Raw genomic sequence first — 19183 nt, 5'->3', positions numbered from 1 at the left:
GTAAGGGGAAGCCGGTAGGCGTAGACCTCGAAAATCGGTCGAAAATTCCGACCACTGGTATAAAGGACTCCGCTGTTGAGACATCTGGTTGCTGTAAAACTTTTCCGACTGCGAAGGACGACACGACGCCGACGATGCCGATGTACCAAAAGGTCCTGCTATTGTCTATTGCCACTTAACCACCCATGGCTCTCAAGTTGGGCATATAAAGCCAGTTTATTGTAGGAATCGTAAATTAACATGTCACGAGAAACCTGTACGTTCTAGAATAATAATTTACGTTTCTAGAAGAAAACTTTGTAGAGAGTTGCGAACAGCACACAAATTTGCAAATGATACGGGTGGTTGACAGAATTATACTATAGCTTCTAACAATTATTTCTCTTAAACTCTTTAAAGCAGTGTTTGATATGTTGTCGGAAATAAAAATAAAAAGATTTGTGAAAGTATAGACGAGAAATTATCGCTGCATTATTTGATATACCAGAATAAGACGCTCGGAGTACCTGGATACTCCGATTATCAAGCAAGCGTGAACTCATTGGTTAAACAACACAAGGGTTAACTATTCGCATTGCCATCTAATCTGAATTCTGGTCCAATTAGTATATGTATTTATTGCTTTTACAATATTGCAACATCTCGTAAATCGGATTATTTTGAACGAAATAAATTCGTTAATTATGGTTCAAATTATGTCGTGTGTAGTTTCATTTTTGTCGGAAAGACATCAGGAATCTATTGAAGTTACTTCCGCAAAGTTCAGGTAAAAATTACGGATATTGGTATTTTCATTTCTTAATGGCAAAACCTGGTGGCGTCCGTACGTTCCGTTGTACGGCGGCACGGCGTCAGGTATGGAGCGATGCGTACGTCTCGTCTACATGAAAGAGAGGTACATCACGTTTTTTGCATCTCATTGTGACGCCAATACCTAAACGGTGGGGATGTGCGGGCCGCCCGATATTCAGGCTCGAGTCGAGCTAACAAGGGAACATATCCAACTGTCACACTCCAATTTTGATCAAATTTATGTGGTAGGTAGTTCTCAAACAAATATTTGACCCGATTTTTTTATCGGCAATCGTTCATGTTGAAGTGGTGAAAACAGCCCCCAAAAGTTGGGGGTGAAAACCATGTTTTTTTAAATATCTAGAAAACTAGAGGAGCCAGGACAAAAATTTTTCTTTTTTAAATATGCACTTTTAAATGGGTGATTTATGTATGCCAGAAGAAATTGTTTATTTATTTATTTAAACAATTTATTTTTGAAAAAATGTTTTTTTTTTTTGTTAATTTATGTTACTAAATATTGTTTCTCATTCATGAAAACTTACATGTGTAAACTACAGGTTATAATTAAGGATACATGTTTTTGGAAATTTTGATTTTCACCATATAATAATAATTATATTAAATGGGGAATTCCTACTTCCGCGCCAAAAATGTGGCATCTTTATCATTTTTTTTCTCATAAAGTATGCAAGATTTTAATTTGAAATTTTACCCACATCTCTAGTATTATTTTAGTATGATGTATAAATTGTTATGGAAAGATTTATCGAAAAATATTAATATTACAGCCCGTTGATCATGACGCTGCAATGAACACATTGGCCGCTGCTTGATTTCTACCGTTCAAATAAACCGAAGTAAATAAATCAATTAGCGTTTTATTCAATATGAATGTCATTATCCTTTAGCGAAAAATAAAATCAAAACTTAATTTTCGAGGTATTAATTGTATGTGTACGTTGCGTACCATGTGTACCTGTGACTTTACCATGTTTCTAAAGTGAACGGCATGGTCAAGCGGTTAAGGCGTCGGCCTATGGTTACGTTGTCCCGTGTTCGTTTCTTGAAATTTGTTTTTTTTTTGTTAGTGTAAATATTTTCATGCTTTAATTATTTTATTATTTGCTGTGGAAAAATAAAAAACATATAAAATCATATTAATTTAATTTTTTGAATGCTCCAAACAGGAATGCTTCTCGTTTAAAATATATGGTAGCTCTGAAAAGCAGCCAATACCTAGAATAATATACTTTTTAATTAGTAAGTTATTTTCAGAAAATTATTTTATTAACGACGTAGAAACATCACGACAAAATCAGCTCTTTATATTATAAACGTATGAAAGTTCGACGAGGGAGTTAGTCTTTAGCGATCAGTCTTAGCGATTAGTCTCTGTGTTGCGAGTTGCGTGATTTTTATAATATATATATACAACCAACAATTAAAGGACTTTTGAACCTTCCCCATTCCTCGAGATCCTACAATTAAAATATATATATTTAAACCTCGAAAAAAAATTATGAATTTCACCTACTACAACTACGCGAACCCTTTAAGAGAACAGAATTAAATTTAGACGAAGAAGACCGAAGAGTGAGAAGCCACATTGTCACTTTTTAATTGCGCTGCGAAATATCGATCTCCGGTATCGTAACGGTAATGTTAATCGATCGATCCAAGTTGCATTTGAAATTCGAAAGCGTAGTACAAACAATTCGTGGCTGAGGATTTGCATGGATCTTTTATTCATACGAGTCTTGCTCTTTGCAGCGAGGCATACGGAAGAAACCGCGACACGCTCTTTTCACTCGACGAAATCGTTCATGGATGTGCTCATTATTCTTCTGCTTCAGTGAACTACCGCGTTTGCTTCACGTTAAACGACAGAACTTCGGCCTGAGTATTCTTTGAAGCTCAAACGTCGCCCTCGAAGAACTTTCGAGCGTGGGAGAGTTGATGAATTGTATGGACCTCATTTATGAGTTTTAAAGAGTGATTTGGTCCACAGAGATGTTCTCTAATTAAACGACTGAACTGTGTGGTCGTATTCGATGCAATGCACGAAAGGGTCATTTAAAGTTGGATATAAAAATTGTTCACAGTGAATAGTCGCAGCGCAGCGATCAGGACCCCCAAAAGCTCTACTCTTGTGAACGTGAAGCCCAATTTTAATTCGCGCTCTCCGCTACTCACGGCGCCAGTATCACTCCTTTACGTGCCATTGAGTTCATATTCCGTATAAGTTTATTCTTCATTTTGTAAATAAATATGTATGCATGTGTGTGCGTATGTGGAGTGTAATATATAAAATGCGTGTGAGTAGAGTTTATTGTATAAATTTTATATAAATATATACGAGATATAACCATTTAAAAACAGCGAGAATTATGGTTCTTCGCCTAAAATCATGAGTAATCACGTTCTTAGGCGCAAAGCTACGATTCTCGCTGACTTCGAATGTTTATAATTTTTGAGAAAAATTGTAACGGAATCAGTTTATTTTTTGTGCATATAAATATAAATAAATAAATAACTACATAATGTACATAAGGAAAAACTTTTGCTTACATTACACCATTTACAAATCGCATCTTCCTTCTCTTTCCTCACTCTTTCTTTCAACACATTCCTTATCCTCCTTTTTTCCCTTCCATTATTTTTTTATTCAGATTAATTTTAAAGCAAGTATAAACACATATGTATAGGACCATGCTGTTGTGTGTGTGCCCCACTGATTATATGGTATGGGGTAGTAAAGACATTGGTGCCGCGGATAGCAGAGAGCGCGAATTAAAATCGGGCTTCAATGCAAAATACGGTAGCTTGGTGGTCCTGGCAACGATCGAACTGATAGAATGCATGATGACACGTCGCATCGTGTCTAGGGATGGCGTGAAAAATCACTAACAGTGATTTTTGACGGTGATCACACAATCACGATTGCAGTCGTGATTAAACTTTGATCACGATCGTGATCCGGAAGATGACGTTTCAGAAGCGGTTCATGTTAATTGTTATCGTTAGTGTCTCACTGTCTCCCCTTAGCGGAAATTCAAGAAACTACAAATGAGTCAAATTCAAATTGTATTAAAATTATATTAACATTCCTTTTAGACCATATTATAATCCATATATAATCCAAGAACAACATACTTCGTGAAAAATGAAGAGAATGTTCTCTACCAATCAGAAGCGATCACGAAGAATCACGAATCACTGTGTAAAATCATCGTGATTGAGAATGAACGTGACTGAATCACGAGTGATTCAAAAGTAGCAGTTCACGCCATCTGTAATCGTGTCGACGTAAAAACAAAGGTGCATCGGCATCTTCGATCTATCGCCAAGATAGCCGAAAGCGCGTTGATTATGATTTTCTAACAAAAATGCTAGAGTAAAGAAGTATAGCAGAAAGATGTTGACAATGGAAAATAATTTCATTTCTTTGTTAACGCAAAATACATTCTTTTTATATGTAAATATTTTATCGAATTATATATTAACCACTTGGGTCCAATACCTGTGGTCATCTCTCTGGTGCTAGCATAATTCCATGTTCCTAAAAGTTCTGATGTTTATTAAATACAAACTGATTTAAGTGATTTTTGACATCGTTATTTAAATAATGATAGGACGCATAAGAAAAACAATTGCACCGAATTAACCAAAACTGTCAAAATATGTAATGTTTGTTTCCCAAATATATTAATATTGAAAATCCTGCCTGTTTCAAAGGAATTTTTTTTATCGGATTTTTATTTAAGTTCAGCATCCGAGCGCCACTGAAAGGTCCTCTGAAAGGATGTCCCGAGGAAGAAACATTTAGGGTAACAGGGTAACTGCAATGAAACGAATGCGAGCTTTCGTGGAATTGAAAGCATTCGAATGAACACGTAACAGGATTCAAAGGGCGCATTCCGTTAAAAATGAAGCCGTCGTCAGGGAAAAAGTTAGAAAATTCACATGGGAAATATTGCGAATGCATCCCAACCCTAACGCATCATCTTGAGAGCCTGTTTCCGCTCCTAATTAGGCTGGCCCGCCTGTAAATTAACACCTGCATTGTTTATACGCGCAACGAGTAAACATGCATGCAATTTCTGGCTAGGCGTCGGTGTCGGCGTCGTCGCGTATAATTTCATGGCCCTGCGTGACCATATTTAATCATAAAATGACGAACTTTTAACGATGCTAGTTATACGTGTTCGAATATCTTATTTCCGAATTGCGGATGAAATTGTTTGTTCTGTTCTATGCACAAAGTTTATTAGGATGTTTATTATTTACAGTTTCGATGCTTAGTGATATATACGAATACTGTATTTAATTATTAGACTGTAAATGTTTATTTACATTAATTAATATTTTTATAAATACAGGAAAATAATTGCAAGTTAAATGATAGCGTTTGTAGAATATACAGGGTGAGGCACCTAAGGCCGGCCACTTGAATAACTTGACTGCTATTGGTGATAGGAAAAAATGCATAAGGACAAAATTATTTGGTATCGAGGGGCTGATCATCCGATGTTACTAGTTTTTTGATAGGTGGAGGCGTTAAGGAGATATGAAGGTCATCTCTGTTTTTTTAAATGGAACGGTATGTTTTTTGACATTGTATTTCAAGACGAATACAATGACCTATTGTGAAGGTCATTTGTGGTCAGGATTAAGCCAGTTACGATGGAAAATAATTCTCTTTGAGGAAATGGTTGAACACTTCCTTGCCATCTCTGGTTGTTGATATTACTTCATCTTTGTCTCGTAATCCCTTGTTATGGGTCGTTGAATGGAAATAAACATTCAATCACGCTGTACGTTTCATCTGTACATACTATAATTAGTCGTTTATGAGAATCTCCACCGAGCAAAGTATATCTCAAGTTTCTGAAATGCGTTATTCAAAAGCGGAGAAAGTAGATATGGTTTTTGTTTATGGGGAATGTCGCAAAATTGTAAGAGATGCAGTCCGTTTGTATGCTGCACGGTTTTCTGAACGTGTTACACCTTCACGATCTGCGTTTACGAATGTTATTAAACGTTTTCAAGAAACTAGAAGTGTAGATAACAAAATACGAAGATTATTCCCCGGTGTTTCTAAATTCGTGATATCTTCTTCATTTTCACCCATACTTAATTTTTCACTGATTACTTTGATTGCTAGACTACTGCATGAAATATAAAAAATAAATAAATGGCACGTTACACATGTAGAAGACAATCATACTTTCATTTGAGTTTCTGTTCTTCACCAGTGTATGTAATAAAAATATAAATCTGCATACATATGCGCTGCCTATCAATCACAAACTGATTAAATTTCATCTTCACCATTTTCTACCTCCCTAAAAGATCGAATACATTCAATAGTAAACTTTATATTTGAAAAATACTCTTCTACTCTTTTACATATTATACATTTAATTTTATGAAGAACATAGTTATTCGCAAACACATACTCATATTCCACCCCAAGTCGCATAGAATAGCATGAATCAAATACAATATTTGTTGCTTTACTGTAAACTTTACAGATATTTTATTATGTATCGAGCCATAAACTTCAGAGCTACTTAACAAATTCGCGACCGGGAGTTATTTTACGTTTCTAATAATGAGTACTGACGAAAATGATAAAATTCTGAAGCTGAAAATCACAAATTTGTATCGTTAGACCGAAGATAAAAATTACAAAATATGTTTTGAAATATCATTGTTATAAATATGTAGTGTACAAAATAAAAAGATTTTCACAATTTGTTCATAACCAGGAACAGAATTTGAAGTGACGTGAATTCACGTTAGTAGTCGCGAATGTGGGATATTATTCCGAAAGTGGCCTACTGATATGTAATTTGGAGAATGTTATGAAACATGTGGAAGGTCGCCAAATACAAAATTTTAACTTCGGCAATTCACTCGTTTAAAAGATACAGATACTTTCAAGAAAACTGCTCATTCAATGTGATCGTTTACTTCGAACATGTCATCACATTATTTTACAAACTTGTTTAAATAGAAAGTCGTCTATCATCAAACTCTCTTAATCTAACAGGACCTCACCTCTGTTTTCTTTCTTTTAAGTATTGGTGGTGCCCTAATACCCAAATCGGGGCTCACTATTCGGATTGATCGAACCATCTCTACAAAAAGGTCAAGCTCTCTTTTTTTAACTTATCTTGGCCACAAATACTTGCAGAAGTGATAATCAAGATTAGGTCCCCAAACTCCACCTCTTTGCAATCGTAAACGCAATGGTCTCCAATTGAGATTCAATTTCTTGAGTATTAGAACCTCTTTCAAGATTTACGAAGTTCACGGAGGGATTAACCGATAAATGATTAAATCCTTCGTCCGTTAGGCAGTAATATGCTCTCTAACAATCAGAATTTATTGTTGTTCCTAGTGCATTATGTTTCTTAATAATACGTATAAGCGTATCATGATCTCTCTTATTGTCGGGACATATTTCCAAGCAAAGTTCTTTACTTTCCATATCCAGAGCTCTGAAAATCCATCGGTTTTCGACTACACAACCTCTTTCGTATTTTCGACGGCCGAATTTCATTTCATCAATTTCAACAATTTTTACCATTATTATTTACTATATATAACTATATCCAGTGTTACCATCCAGACTTCTCCATAATATGAGTACACATCAACATTCTATTCTAACGAAATATTAACTCTACTAAGACTTTTTATTTCATTGCACGCATTCTCATGTTTAAATTCATATGCGAAATAATAAGCAAGTTATTAAATTACACACCTTATTATATTACAGATGTGAGGCATACTGGGCTGCCACCTGTAGTTTATCTATTTAAAGAAAAATGTAATACTTCTTCTTCCTATCTTGTTTCTCTTGTGTGTGTCACGTGCAATATATACAGTGGGTGTAGAAAGTATTCGTATACCGATCAATTTCCAAAGAAACTATGTAAAATTGTAATTCATTAACTTATTTTTTATAAACAATGACATTCTACATGTTCTAGGAAATCTCTAGAATAGATAGATTACAAAAAAAAAATAGCTATTTATGTAAATTACGAAATTAACAAGAAAAAAACAATTAATCGATAGAAATGTTGAAGCAATAAGTATTCGCACAATAGTTATTCGAAGTGGGATCTTTTTCCATTCCTCTATTAGAACCTTTTTTAAAAGCACTTTACTGGAAATTTGATGTTTTCTAATTCGTACGGAGCAATAAACTAATGTGTTTACGTTACAAACTCTGCTGTAAATGGTTCGTCATAAGAATCGTACAAATACTTATTACTTCTATACTTTTACCCACTTTTTGCATTTTTTTGTTAATTTCACAAATTATATTAATTAGTAAATGTTGTTTGGACTATATCTATCTTAGAGACTTCCAAGAATATATAAAATATCATTAATTAAAAAAAAAGAAGTTAAGAAACTACAATTTCACACAAAATTTTTGGGGGAAATTGATCGCTGTACGAATACATTCTACACCCACTGTACAAAACTTATTTCTTTAATTTGCTCATATAGTCTTTTGCAGTTATATTTTGTTTGTTATAAATATCTAATGTACTTTCATTTCTCTTTAATTAATATGTACAATTTAATAAGAAGGGTCGATGGGGTGATAATTTATTGATTCAAGATCCGAACACGATTTCCTAATTTCAAAAATGAACTTTAAAATAAATCTTAGAATGTCTTCAATTGGGATGTTGTGATATTCGAACCATGTTTTTTTCTGCCATAGTTCGATCCACGGAGTGTTTTGTACTAATTTCATTTTGTGTTTTCCATCTTTCGGACATTTTCGCTGAGATGGTAATAATCCAACACTATGAGACCAAAAGATACACCTCTCTCGTGACACTAATACCTCAAAAACAAGTCTTTCTATATTCCACTTTTCTTCAAAAGGAACATTTGAGACTGATAACGTCACTAGAAAAAATCGAATTAACAGTAACACACAAGATCGAATAAATAATAACGCACGCACCACGATATGACTCGAACTGTCAGTGAAATAGTTTTGTTTCTGTATAAACTGATCACTAATAAATAACTGAACTGAACTGACTTGAATTGTCTTACATTTCCCTAAGTACCGCATTTCGAACAGAAAAAACATAAACCGATTACATCACACTATCACTCATAATACACACATACATATCTCTCAGGCATTCTTACGTTGTGCTGAATATACGGACATAGCAAAACCCCGAAGTGAAGCCATGTCCGTCATATTACGTTGCTCTTTCGAATGCATGAGACTGCTAGACATCTGTATGGAGTCTATAGTTTATGGCTAAACGCACATCCCTGCTCACTGTGCCATATATGTTTAACGGCCAATTGCAATTTATATAGAACAGTTAAACATACAAAAGAAATATAAAAGTACACGTGAAACTCCGAGACCAAGGTTTTGCATGGTTCAACACGCGAAGAAGTAAATCGGAAGGAAGAGATAGTAACAAAACAAACGTGGTAACAACGTGTTACGCAGAAACTTACGCCCGAATTGGAAACTTCATGTTTTAGTTGCTTACTTACTCGAACAAGTTTTAAAGAGAAAGTCATAGATACATAGATACATAGATAAAAGTAACGAAGTATAATAAAAAATTAAATATTCAAAGTGTTGAAATTCTAAAAATTTATCTTCAAGCATATAACCATATTTTCAATTATAGTCCTATTTAAACTTCCCGGTGTAAAAGGGCAACGTAAGATGGCCGACGAGCTTCCCACCTTGGTTTCATACAACACCACGTCCATTGGCGACTAATGCCCGGTACCTATATTCCTATTTATATCCGTGGCTAAATATAGCGTTCAAAGTATAAAAAACTATTATGGCGGATTTTTAATTCAGAATCTGTATCTTCCAAACGCATAAATTGTCGAAGCTAAAATTTTATATCTGGGGTTATTTCGTATCTCTTATAATATTCACCAAGTTCCAATCTCGATCGGCCACCGGCGCCTTCCGGAAGTACAGCCCGAAAATGTTGAAACAAGACAAGTCCAATCCACGAGGTCAATATCGGCGTAAATTTCGAAGCAAGCCTCCCCTATTGTCCCAAAAATTCGTATTCGTATCGAATCGCAATTGGCCGAGCCTTTTATCATCAAGTTTACGAAAGCGGTGAATTGAAATCGTATTTCTATTTAACTCGTCCGGAATTGTCGAAGCGAAAGCAATTAGCAACGGAGCATCTACCGCAAGCGTTCGTTCAGTCAAAATTGAAGGAGGTCACGGAAGAGAGGCAAACAGCGACGACGAAACGACGAGCTTCCGGTTTCGAATGTCGCGACTGAATCGTGCGAGACATCGATTAAAGGTAGTCGCGAAGCATCGAAATACGTCGTTTGCAATGCTCACAATGCTCATTGACGTCACGATACCGTTAGGTACAAATTCAGTGTTAAATTGGGTTTAAGTATATCTTTCCTTATCTGAATCTTAGTTTCGTAGTCTCCTACGACCAACGCTAATTTTTTATATTTGCAATATTCTTGGATAAACGAAGGTTATGTTTAATTTTATAAATAATCATTTAATTCATTGTATATCATCTTACGTGTCTGTATACATACTCCTAAGATTCTTCCAGTTAGTCAAACTTTAGAGCTGTAGTTTACCCATTCTGATAATAAATGAAGTCGCACAAACATATGTCATACGTCTGCAAGTGTTTTGCATTTAAATCACAAGACTCTTGATTTAAATTAATCTCTTTTGCCAAATTAAATATCTTTCAAAGTTTCCTATTAAAAAATATAATCCAAGTTCCTTTTTAACCGACTTCGAAAAGAAGGAGGTTACTCAATTCGACATGTATATTTTTTTTTTATGTTTGTCTCAGCAAGACTTCAAACTGTGTATTTTTATTGATTACCAAGCAATTATCTTGTACCATCCGACAATTATTTGCAAATTAATTTGTAAATCTGACCATCGTGTATATTAACAAGTGTATTCGATAGACAAGCTGTTCGAGATATATCCAGAGGAAGTGGAGCGCATCGAGGTCCTGAGGGCATGCAGGCCGTGTTGTACTAACGACGTGCTATAATACACAGACTAATCTTACCTAATACCACCATTTCTATGGTTATCTCTGATACCTGGCTACGATTGTTACGTACACGTTCGAGCGAATTAGAGCCATGCTCGACATTCCATTCGAAACGTAACTTCTGATACGAAGGTTTGCGAAGGGCCTTTGAAGCAGAAACAAAGCAGATCTAGGATGACTACGACTTTCCTTTATTAACACAATTAATAGAATAAAGGTTAGCGAATCCAAGCATTCATCTGAAGGGTCTTTTTTTTAAATAGTCTGTTTGAAAAAGCGCAACATTTATTTCACTTTTCAAATTTGTAGAGGCAGCTACGAAATCATATCTATAAATTTTTGCTATTTTGTGTACCTTTATTATTTTATTTAAACATTTACTTGGACATTTTTCTTTAAATAGTTTGTTTGAAAAGATGCAGTTTATTCCACTTTTAAAATCTTCAAAAGTAGCTACGAAATCATATCTATAAATTTTGGTTATTAAATTTATGTACCTCTATTATTTTAGTTCTTCGGGGTATTTTTATTTGTTTAATCAACGACTACATTGCCCCAAAGTATATTTACAAGTTTTTACTCTAAATTTCGTATACCTCTTGTTTGCTTTTCATTGTTCTAGTTACTCGGTATAATTTCACTTGTTTACCCGACGACTACGTTGCCCGAATTCACTTGGACACGGGAATTAAGTGGTTAATTTAATAACACATTGTATACTGTATGTTCTGCCCAGCAAAGTATAACACTGCCGACGAGCGGGTTTGGAAAGATAATTGTACGCGTGAGAGGTGATTTTGATGCAGTAACATAGTTATTGTGGTATGTTCACAATTACTGATGTATTTTTTGTTGGTACGTCTCATTTTTCGATAATAATTTATGAAAAATGTAAAGCGTGATGAAAATGGTCAGTAATTTAAGATAGAGCATTGCTACAGAAAAACTTGTAGAACAGAAAAATAAAAAAAATATGGATGGGGCTATCATTATGATATACACTCTATACAATTTCTTTTCTAATATTTATTTGCTTTCAATTCCTTTGAGAAAATGGTCACGTTTTCCGGGATATTATGCTGTGGACGTGATAGTGTTCGAAGGTATGTACTTGTTCTTGGTAGAACGTGGCTGGAGCTTCTGCTGAAGGGACAGATAAATGTTGTCGTTTCTCTAGGTATACCGCAGAGAGGATGTTTCTAGTGCTCTGGAACCTATTGGATACAGGCCAGTCACCCGAGTAATCGGACATGTCCCAGTGATCGGATCTACTTTCGAAACCCTCTTCAAGTTTTAACAGAATAAATTTGAGGAATAAACGGTTCAGTTATTTCCTTCATTCTCAATCTCTCTGTTCTCCTTTTTGTTCTTTGGGTTCGTTTTTTTCTGCCTTCTCTATACTTTTTCTACTTTCTTGTAGTTTTTTATGGGGATCTTCTATTTTTCGATGATTAGTCCTTAAGTCCTCCACTTTTTCGTGTACTTGGCATAGTTTTTTTTACTTTCTTGAAGTTATTTATGCAAATAGTATTTCACGCTTGTGAAACGCGGGTGACAGATAATTAAACATAATTGGAAGTGTTTACTACGCCACGTTGACAGGCATATTTTATTATTAAAAACAAAACTCTGAAGCCTCTTTCAGGAGACCCTTTACTTCATACTCTTTCCACGTAACGCCTGCTCATATATTTTTCTCTAAATCTCTGTACAACACCATATTTTAGTTTGTTTTCTCGTGCAATTTCAATAAGAAAACTTCAAAGAAACATGGATTTAAAAAAAACTTGTCCTAACATAAATTTGTAACCACTAACAAAATTTGCTAGACTTACGACGTCCCCTCATAGGGGACATCCGAGTGCAAAAGGTTAATCTAACAGAGACTATGGATTGCTCCCAACAGCCCATAGATTCACTTCTATACTCTCAACAGTCATAAACGATCCCGTAAGAAAATCCATCGCGGAAAAACTGCGTCTCTGATCGTTAGTAGGGCACTCGTTTCAATGAAGAGCTATTTTATTTCCCCCGCGTCGCGTCGTTTCCATTTTCCCAGCCATCGTAATTCTTTTCACTGTGGGAGATCCTCTTTGTAGCTTACTTGGTGCTTCGTTCGCATAGCATGGGTTTCATATTTCCGATCAGAATCCATCAGAACCCCTCCGGTGTTGTTTATTCGTCCGATCTCATAACCATGGCGTACTCGTCCACGTGTATTGAAGTACGCAGCCATTTCATGAAAAAAACCAACGTTCCGTGTCGATTCGGCTCGATAGTCGACAATAGACGCCGCGCCGGTGAAAACGCCAATACGCCAGGATTCTCGCCCCCCCCCCCCCCCCCACGTTTCCGATGGCTCGCGCTCTAATCCAGAATTACCGAAGTTGATAAAGAAACACGACTATGGACGCACGGGGGCGTGCATTCCCGTGATTACCGGGGGATGTTGCGCTCGCACCCATGACCCCCTCGGGTCGGTATTGGCAAAATCCAGAATTCAACGAATCCGCCTTCGTTGTCCGTTTCCTCTTTTTATGTACGAATGAAACGCTCGTGGATACCAGGGACGAGCGCACCACGGTTTCCGGGATTGACCGTAGACACGGAAACGAAAAATGAATTTTGTACCAGCACGGGCTTGGAGATATCGCTGCGAGGGTTCTACGGGATGGCGCAAACGTGACGTACGGAAATTTTGAAAAGTTTCCTACTATGGAGCATGTTTCTACACGTTAAGAATTTTTTACTTGCTGATTCAGGGTAACTTTGTGATGGTTTTGGTAGTTTGAAGTTTTCTTCTTCTGGTTGTAATTCAAATATTCGTTATACATGTCGTTAATTCGGTTTCTATAGGTTCAAAATATCGCTGAAGACTGTTCAAAATGACGTAAACATGATTTTAGAAAATTTTAGAAAATTTCATACTATGTATTTGCATTTTGAGAACTTCTTTTGAATCTAAGCGAGAACTTGCTGATTGGGTGTAATTTCGCGATAGTTCAGTTAATTTAAAGTCTTCGTTTTCTGGTTGTAATTTAAATATTCATTACTTATGTCGTTAAGGAGGCACATCACAGTAACTGAATGGGGATAGACGAATAACATACTGCGACAATTTTTCTCGATCAACCAATCCAAGTAAATCAATTTATTGCTTACTATAGTTAATATACTTATACATATTGGACAATATAAAAAATTAATTTTTAATCCAGTTTATTCATCTATGAAAAACCTAGAATATTTTGATAAATCTTTATAATATTAATTTTGTAACTTGCATACGTTTTAGATTTAATATCTTACAGAATTTTATTTTAAAGACTCTCTACTTTTGCTTGCAATGCAGCAACAATTGAGGATGAGAAGTGAGAATACTACATATTTAAAAGAATTATGACAAGGAACTATTTATTTTCCGATGCCAATGCTACTGTACATTAGCTTTCATTACCACTTGATTGCGGGACGATTTTTGCTAGAAATTCTAAAACGTTTAGAGGTGTGAATTAGAAAAAAGTATCAGCTTATAGGGAATGATAAGACGGAACTTTTTTATGTTTACAGTTTATACATAGGACATTTTATTTTGGCATTTCCTGAATCGGGGATTCCAAATTGAGCCCAAAATCGGGACTGTCGTCCAAAAATTGTGGATTTTAGAGGAGGTGGGGGGTTGTGGGGGGTGGGTTTGTCCGAGAGGGATTTCAAGGGGTGCATTTTGTAGAGGGCATCAAGGAGAGTCGCCCCAAAGGTTTTTTTCACCCCTGACCTTTTCCAAAGAGGCATTTTTCTACACCCTTCCCTTTAGGGGGGTGAATTAACCCCTTCACATCAACCCTCGCCAATGCAACTTTGCACACACTCAGAAGACACTTAAAGACTACTCCTGACGAAGTTTCACCGCAATCGGTTGAAAACTCTCATAGCTATGAACATTTGAAAAATCGTTCCGGTTCGTTTGTTCGTTAGTGTACATATGTATATCAAAGAGTTAAGGGGATGTTCTTTTAGGCTGATCATAGGAGAGGAAGAACTGAGATTACAGTGACAAAGACAGGCAATTACATTATCTGGTTTTAATATTTCATTCTGGTATTCCACATGCATTTTTCCGAATATCGTAATTCTGAAAATGAAAAGGCTGAAGAAAATGTTCATCTCAGGTTTGTCGATTCGGCGTGAAAAAAAAATATACATGTCTAATTGAGTAACCTCCTCCTTTTCGAAGTTGGTTAAAAATGAACAGAATACGTGTATAGTAGTTATTTCTGCCATCGTGTAATTATGTGTTACATCCAACTTGTTGCTCATGATGGATATGAGAAACGAGTGAAGAGGAAAAGTTTGCCCCATTAAAGTTGGTAATTCCCTTTTGAAAATGCGAACTGACAGATGCTCTCATACGCGTCGTGTTAATTTATTAGTGCCATCTACATAGTGACATTTTTATGAAAATCTGTGCGAGTTCTGTCCGAAAATAAAATGTGGATTGATAAGTACGTGAAAAATTAATTTTTGAAAGAAAATATAAACTATTTCGAAAATTATTAAAATTGCACTAAAAAGTATGAAATAATTTGTAATAAATTTACATGAATACTCATCAGCTCTAGATACAATTCCTCAAAAATATGAGAAAATACACTGAAAAGTATGAAACAGTTTCTATTTAAACTACACTATTACTCACCGGCTCTTGATGAATTTGATTAAATTATTAAATATAGCATATTAAATACAATCAAAATGTAAAATAACCTACATACATTCAAAATTACTAAACTTGATTCAATTTGACGCCGGAGGAACAAAAAATATTATCTTTAATTTGGGGAGTGTTAGTTTTATGAGGTAAGACAAAAAGTGGTCACAGTTCTGTAAAAAGTCATTTGTTTATAACAAAAAAATTTATTATTACATTATTTTAAGTAGCACAAAAATTTATATAACCACAAAAATGAACGGAAATTTCTTTCTGAATCCATTGATGTATAATATGATACATTAATATACGATACAATTAATATACGATTACAATACGTTAATATGTTAACGGTAGGTTTACGGAGCACGGTCATTTCGACCAATTACAAATTTTACAAGGTTTTACAGAAACCGTTTACATTTTTCGTCAACCACTTATGCAGACTTTTATCCATATAAAGAGATAAGTATGTATCTAAATTCATTTTTATCCAAGCTTTTTATTTAAACAAGCTTCCCCTATTAAAGTATTATTTCAATAAGACAAGCCTGATAAAGAACCTAGTGTTAAACAAGTTCGTTTGCACTGATGAACGTTAGAAATAGGTTTCACGTATCAGCTGATGTAGACAAGTGTAGGATCTGTCTGGCTCGATACAGGGCCAAGCTACTGATAACATTTGTGCTCGGGGAGGTTAACAACTATCGGAACGTGCGTGCTGATAGAGGCAACCTTGCGGTTATCCGCGTCGATATTGTCAATCGTGGAACCAGGGCAATAAAGATAGGTTGCTGAACTTGATTTTCGGTTCATCCAAGTTCGTGTGAACGGTATTAGAGTCATGGAATGCAGTATTCATAACGTGGAATTATGCCAGTGGATAGAGAAGACTCTGGGACTGTGGAATACGGACTAACACAGGAAGATCAAGGGGTCATGCTAATAAATAACGACTTCACAGTCATAGAATATAGTACCTACCTGGAGCTACTGTGATAAGTCCATTTAACGAAGAGATTGCTGTCCCACATTTGTCGTATTTACACTATAAATGTTTATCCAAATTCATACTTCTATATGCACAGAAAAAGAATTGAAACTTAAGTAAAAGTATGTCTTATCTTCTGAATAGTGTAACATGTGTGCTATTATTGATATTTATACTAATATTATAAAGAGGTAAAGTTTGTTTGTTTGTATGTAGGGGGTAATATCCGGAACTACTGAACCGATTTTAAACATTTTTTCAGTAATAGAAAGCTACACTATCTCTGAGTAATATAAGCTATGTTTTCTTTTGATAAAAATATGTTTTCAATTTGAAATCTCAAAATTTGTAAATCAAATCAGAAGAAAAGCGTTACTTGGCTATTTTATCGGGGTACGCTGACCGAATGATTGGATGTACGCGAAAATAATGTAATACAAAAATATTGGTTATCAATAGATTTAAATAAAAGTCAGCGACACAATATATCTAACTTTTATATTTGAACCACAATAACGTTTTTTATGTTAAAAATGAATTTAAAATTATAAGGTGAATTTTAAGGGTACTTATTAAGTATAATATATAATTTTTTATAAACAAGAATCATTTGGAAAATTTCATGAAGATAAAATTTGCTCTTTGCAACATGTATTTGGTCACACAGTTTAGGAGATAATGAAAACTGAAAATAATTTATAGAGGAATGAATTATATAGGTCAGTCATCACACGATCGGCTTCACCGTTAACATTTACTGTTTTTATACAAAAATATAGTAGAGTATCGAATTCTGAATAAAAGAGTACTGATTTTTATTAGCCCTAAACCTAATAGGTAACAAGGAATTTCACTCTATTACTTGACAATTTTCTTATCGTAATATCAGTTAGGAGATTCAACCTTATCACAGATTTCCGCAGGACAGCGATGTTTACAGCCATGGAGCTTCTGATGAAGTGCTAGATAATAGGGATGATTTTTTTCTTCATAAAGAATTCGTAGTACACTTGTTTTGCTAATTCCAGATCCTCGTGAAATCTACCGTGTACTACATTGAACACTCAATTCTTGTAATTTCATCAATAAAAAAAAAGACATTTTGCAAAAATAAACGACAAAAACTTTAATTTTTGTAATATCTTATTAAACTTTGAAGAAAAAACAAATGATAATTCCGTAAACTTTAAAAACAAAACAATTAATAATCATTCTACCCATATTCTACTGGAGTCCGGTTTGGTCTGACCACGTACGGTTGCAACTCCTTGGTAACGTACCGCTTCGCTCTTGAACGCTGATTTCGTCCGGCCCACTTGCTGCTCTTTCAAATCTGCCCCCATTTGACAACGAAAGCGTGATTAAAAAAATCTGATTTTTTGGGGACCTGCTAATGAAGCATTTGCGCGTTCAGATCCGCCAATGGCGCTGATGTTGTGTTACTCGTTCACCATCCAGACAGACCTAAACTTGGGGATGGGTTTTCCAAGAAAACAAAGTTTTCGTTTGTTAATACTGCCCATGCGGGGAAAAACATGAAAAAGTGTTTGGTCCGATTCCCCGGACCTTGGGACATGCGCGGCGACGTTTTGACCCCTACATCTGAGGGTGGACCACCCCTAACTTTGGGCCACCCCTGTTCAGCTCCAAGGGTAGTTTTCGAAACGGGACCTTTTCGGCATTGATCCTTTACATACCGACAACAAACATGATAAATAGACTGAGGAACTTTATGCACGATAAATATGTAACATGCATATGCAAAATATGCATGAAAGATATGCAAAATATGCACGAAAAATATGCAAAATATGCACGAAAAATTTGAATAAAATGTAGTATAACAAGTAATATATTAGTATGTTACAGAATATTCACTATTTACACATATATAAAATACTTTTCACAATTATTCTGAAGCTTGTATGCATGAATTATAGCAATCATCTAAATAAGTCTTCCGTAATGATGATTCATCCGGAACAGTATGATTTACTATATACTTTGTTAAAAAATTCCTCCACGTATCATTGTTTAAAGATCACCAAGCATGTTAATAGCGACCATTGCTCGCGTCAAGTCTGCATAAAATTCATTTTTTCTTGAGCTCGTTGCTATATGTTCCTCTGTTTCACACGAATTACCAGTTTCTTCGATTTTCCTCTTATGTGTGCCGGTATTTATGTGTTGGTCTAAATGCGATTTCCTTTCACACTTCACATTTTTATTGAAAATTTTGCAATAAATGGTTCATCGTTATCATTATTGTCGTTGTCATTAATAACAAAATTGGAATCGGTTTTGATCCAACGTAGCATTAATGCTTTTCTACCTTTTCTACCTTTTCTAACTTTTGACATTTTTAGAGAATTAAGAGACACTTAAATATATTCACTTTTTCACAGAAATCACATTAACTGCGATAATGGAACTGAAGTATTCGAATTCCAAATATAAATAGTCACAACTAACAATCGATTAGCAACACAAGGTTACAGAAATATGGTTTTATATGGCCTGTATTTGTTTAAACACTACACAATTATGACATGAAAATTTGGTGATAGACGAAACTAATTTGTGGAGATAGATATTTCA

General features: G+C 35.0%; 1 protein-coding gene across 3 annotated transcripts in view; it reads left to right on the top strand.

The window, feature by feature from the left end:
• Nucleotides 1-19183, top strand: part of LOC128872057 (slit homolog 3 protein) — a 375401-nt gene that overhangs the window by 300158 nt on the left and 56060 nt on the right. The window lies entirely within an intron of this gene.

This window comes from Hylaeus volcanicus, chromosome 2, assembly GCF_026283585.1.
Source record: "Hylaeus volcanicus isolate JK05 chromosome 2, UHH_iyHylVolc1.0_haploid, whole genome shotgun sequence".
NCBI classification, from domain to species: Eukaryota; Metazoa; Arthropoda; class Insecta; order Hymenoptera; family Colletidae; genus Hylaeus; species Hylaeus volcanicus.
This window is presented reverse-complemented; position numbering and strand designations above follow the sequence as displayed.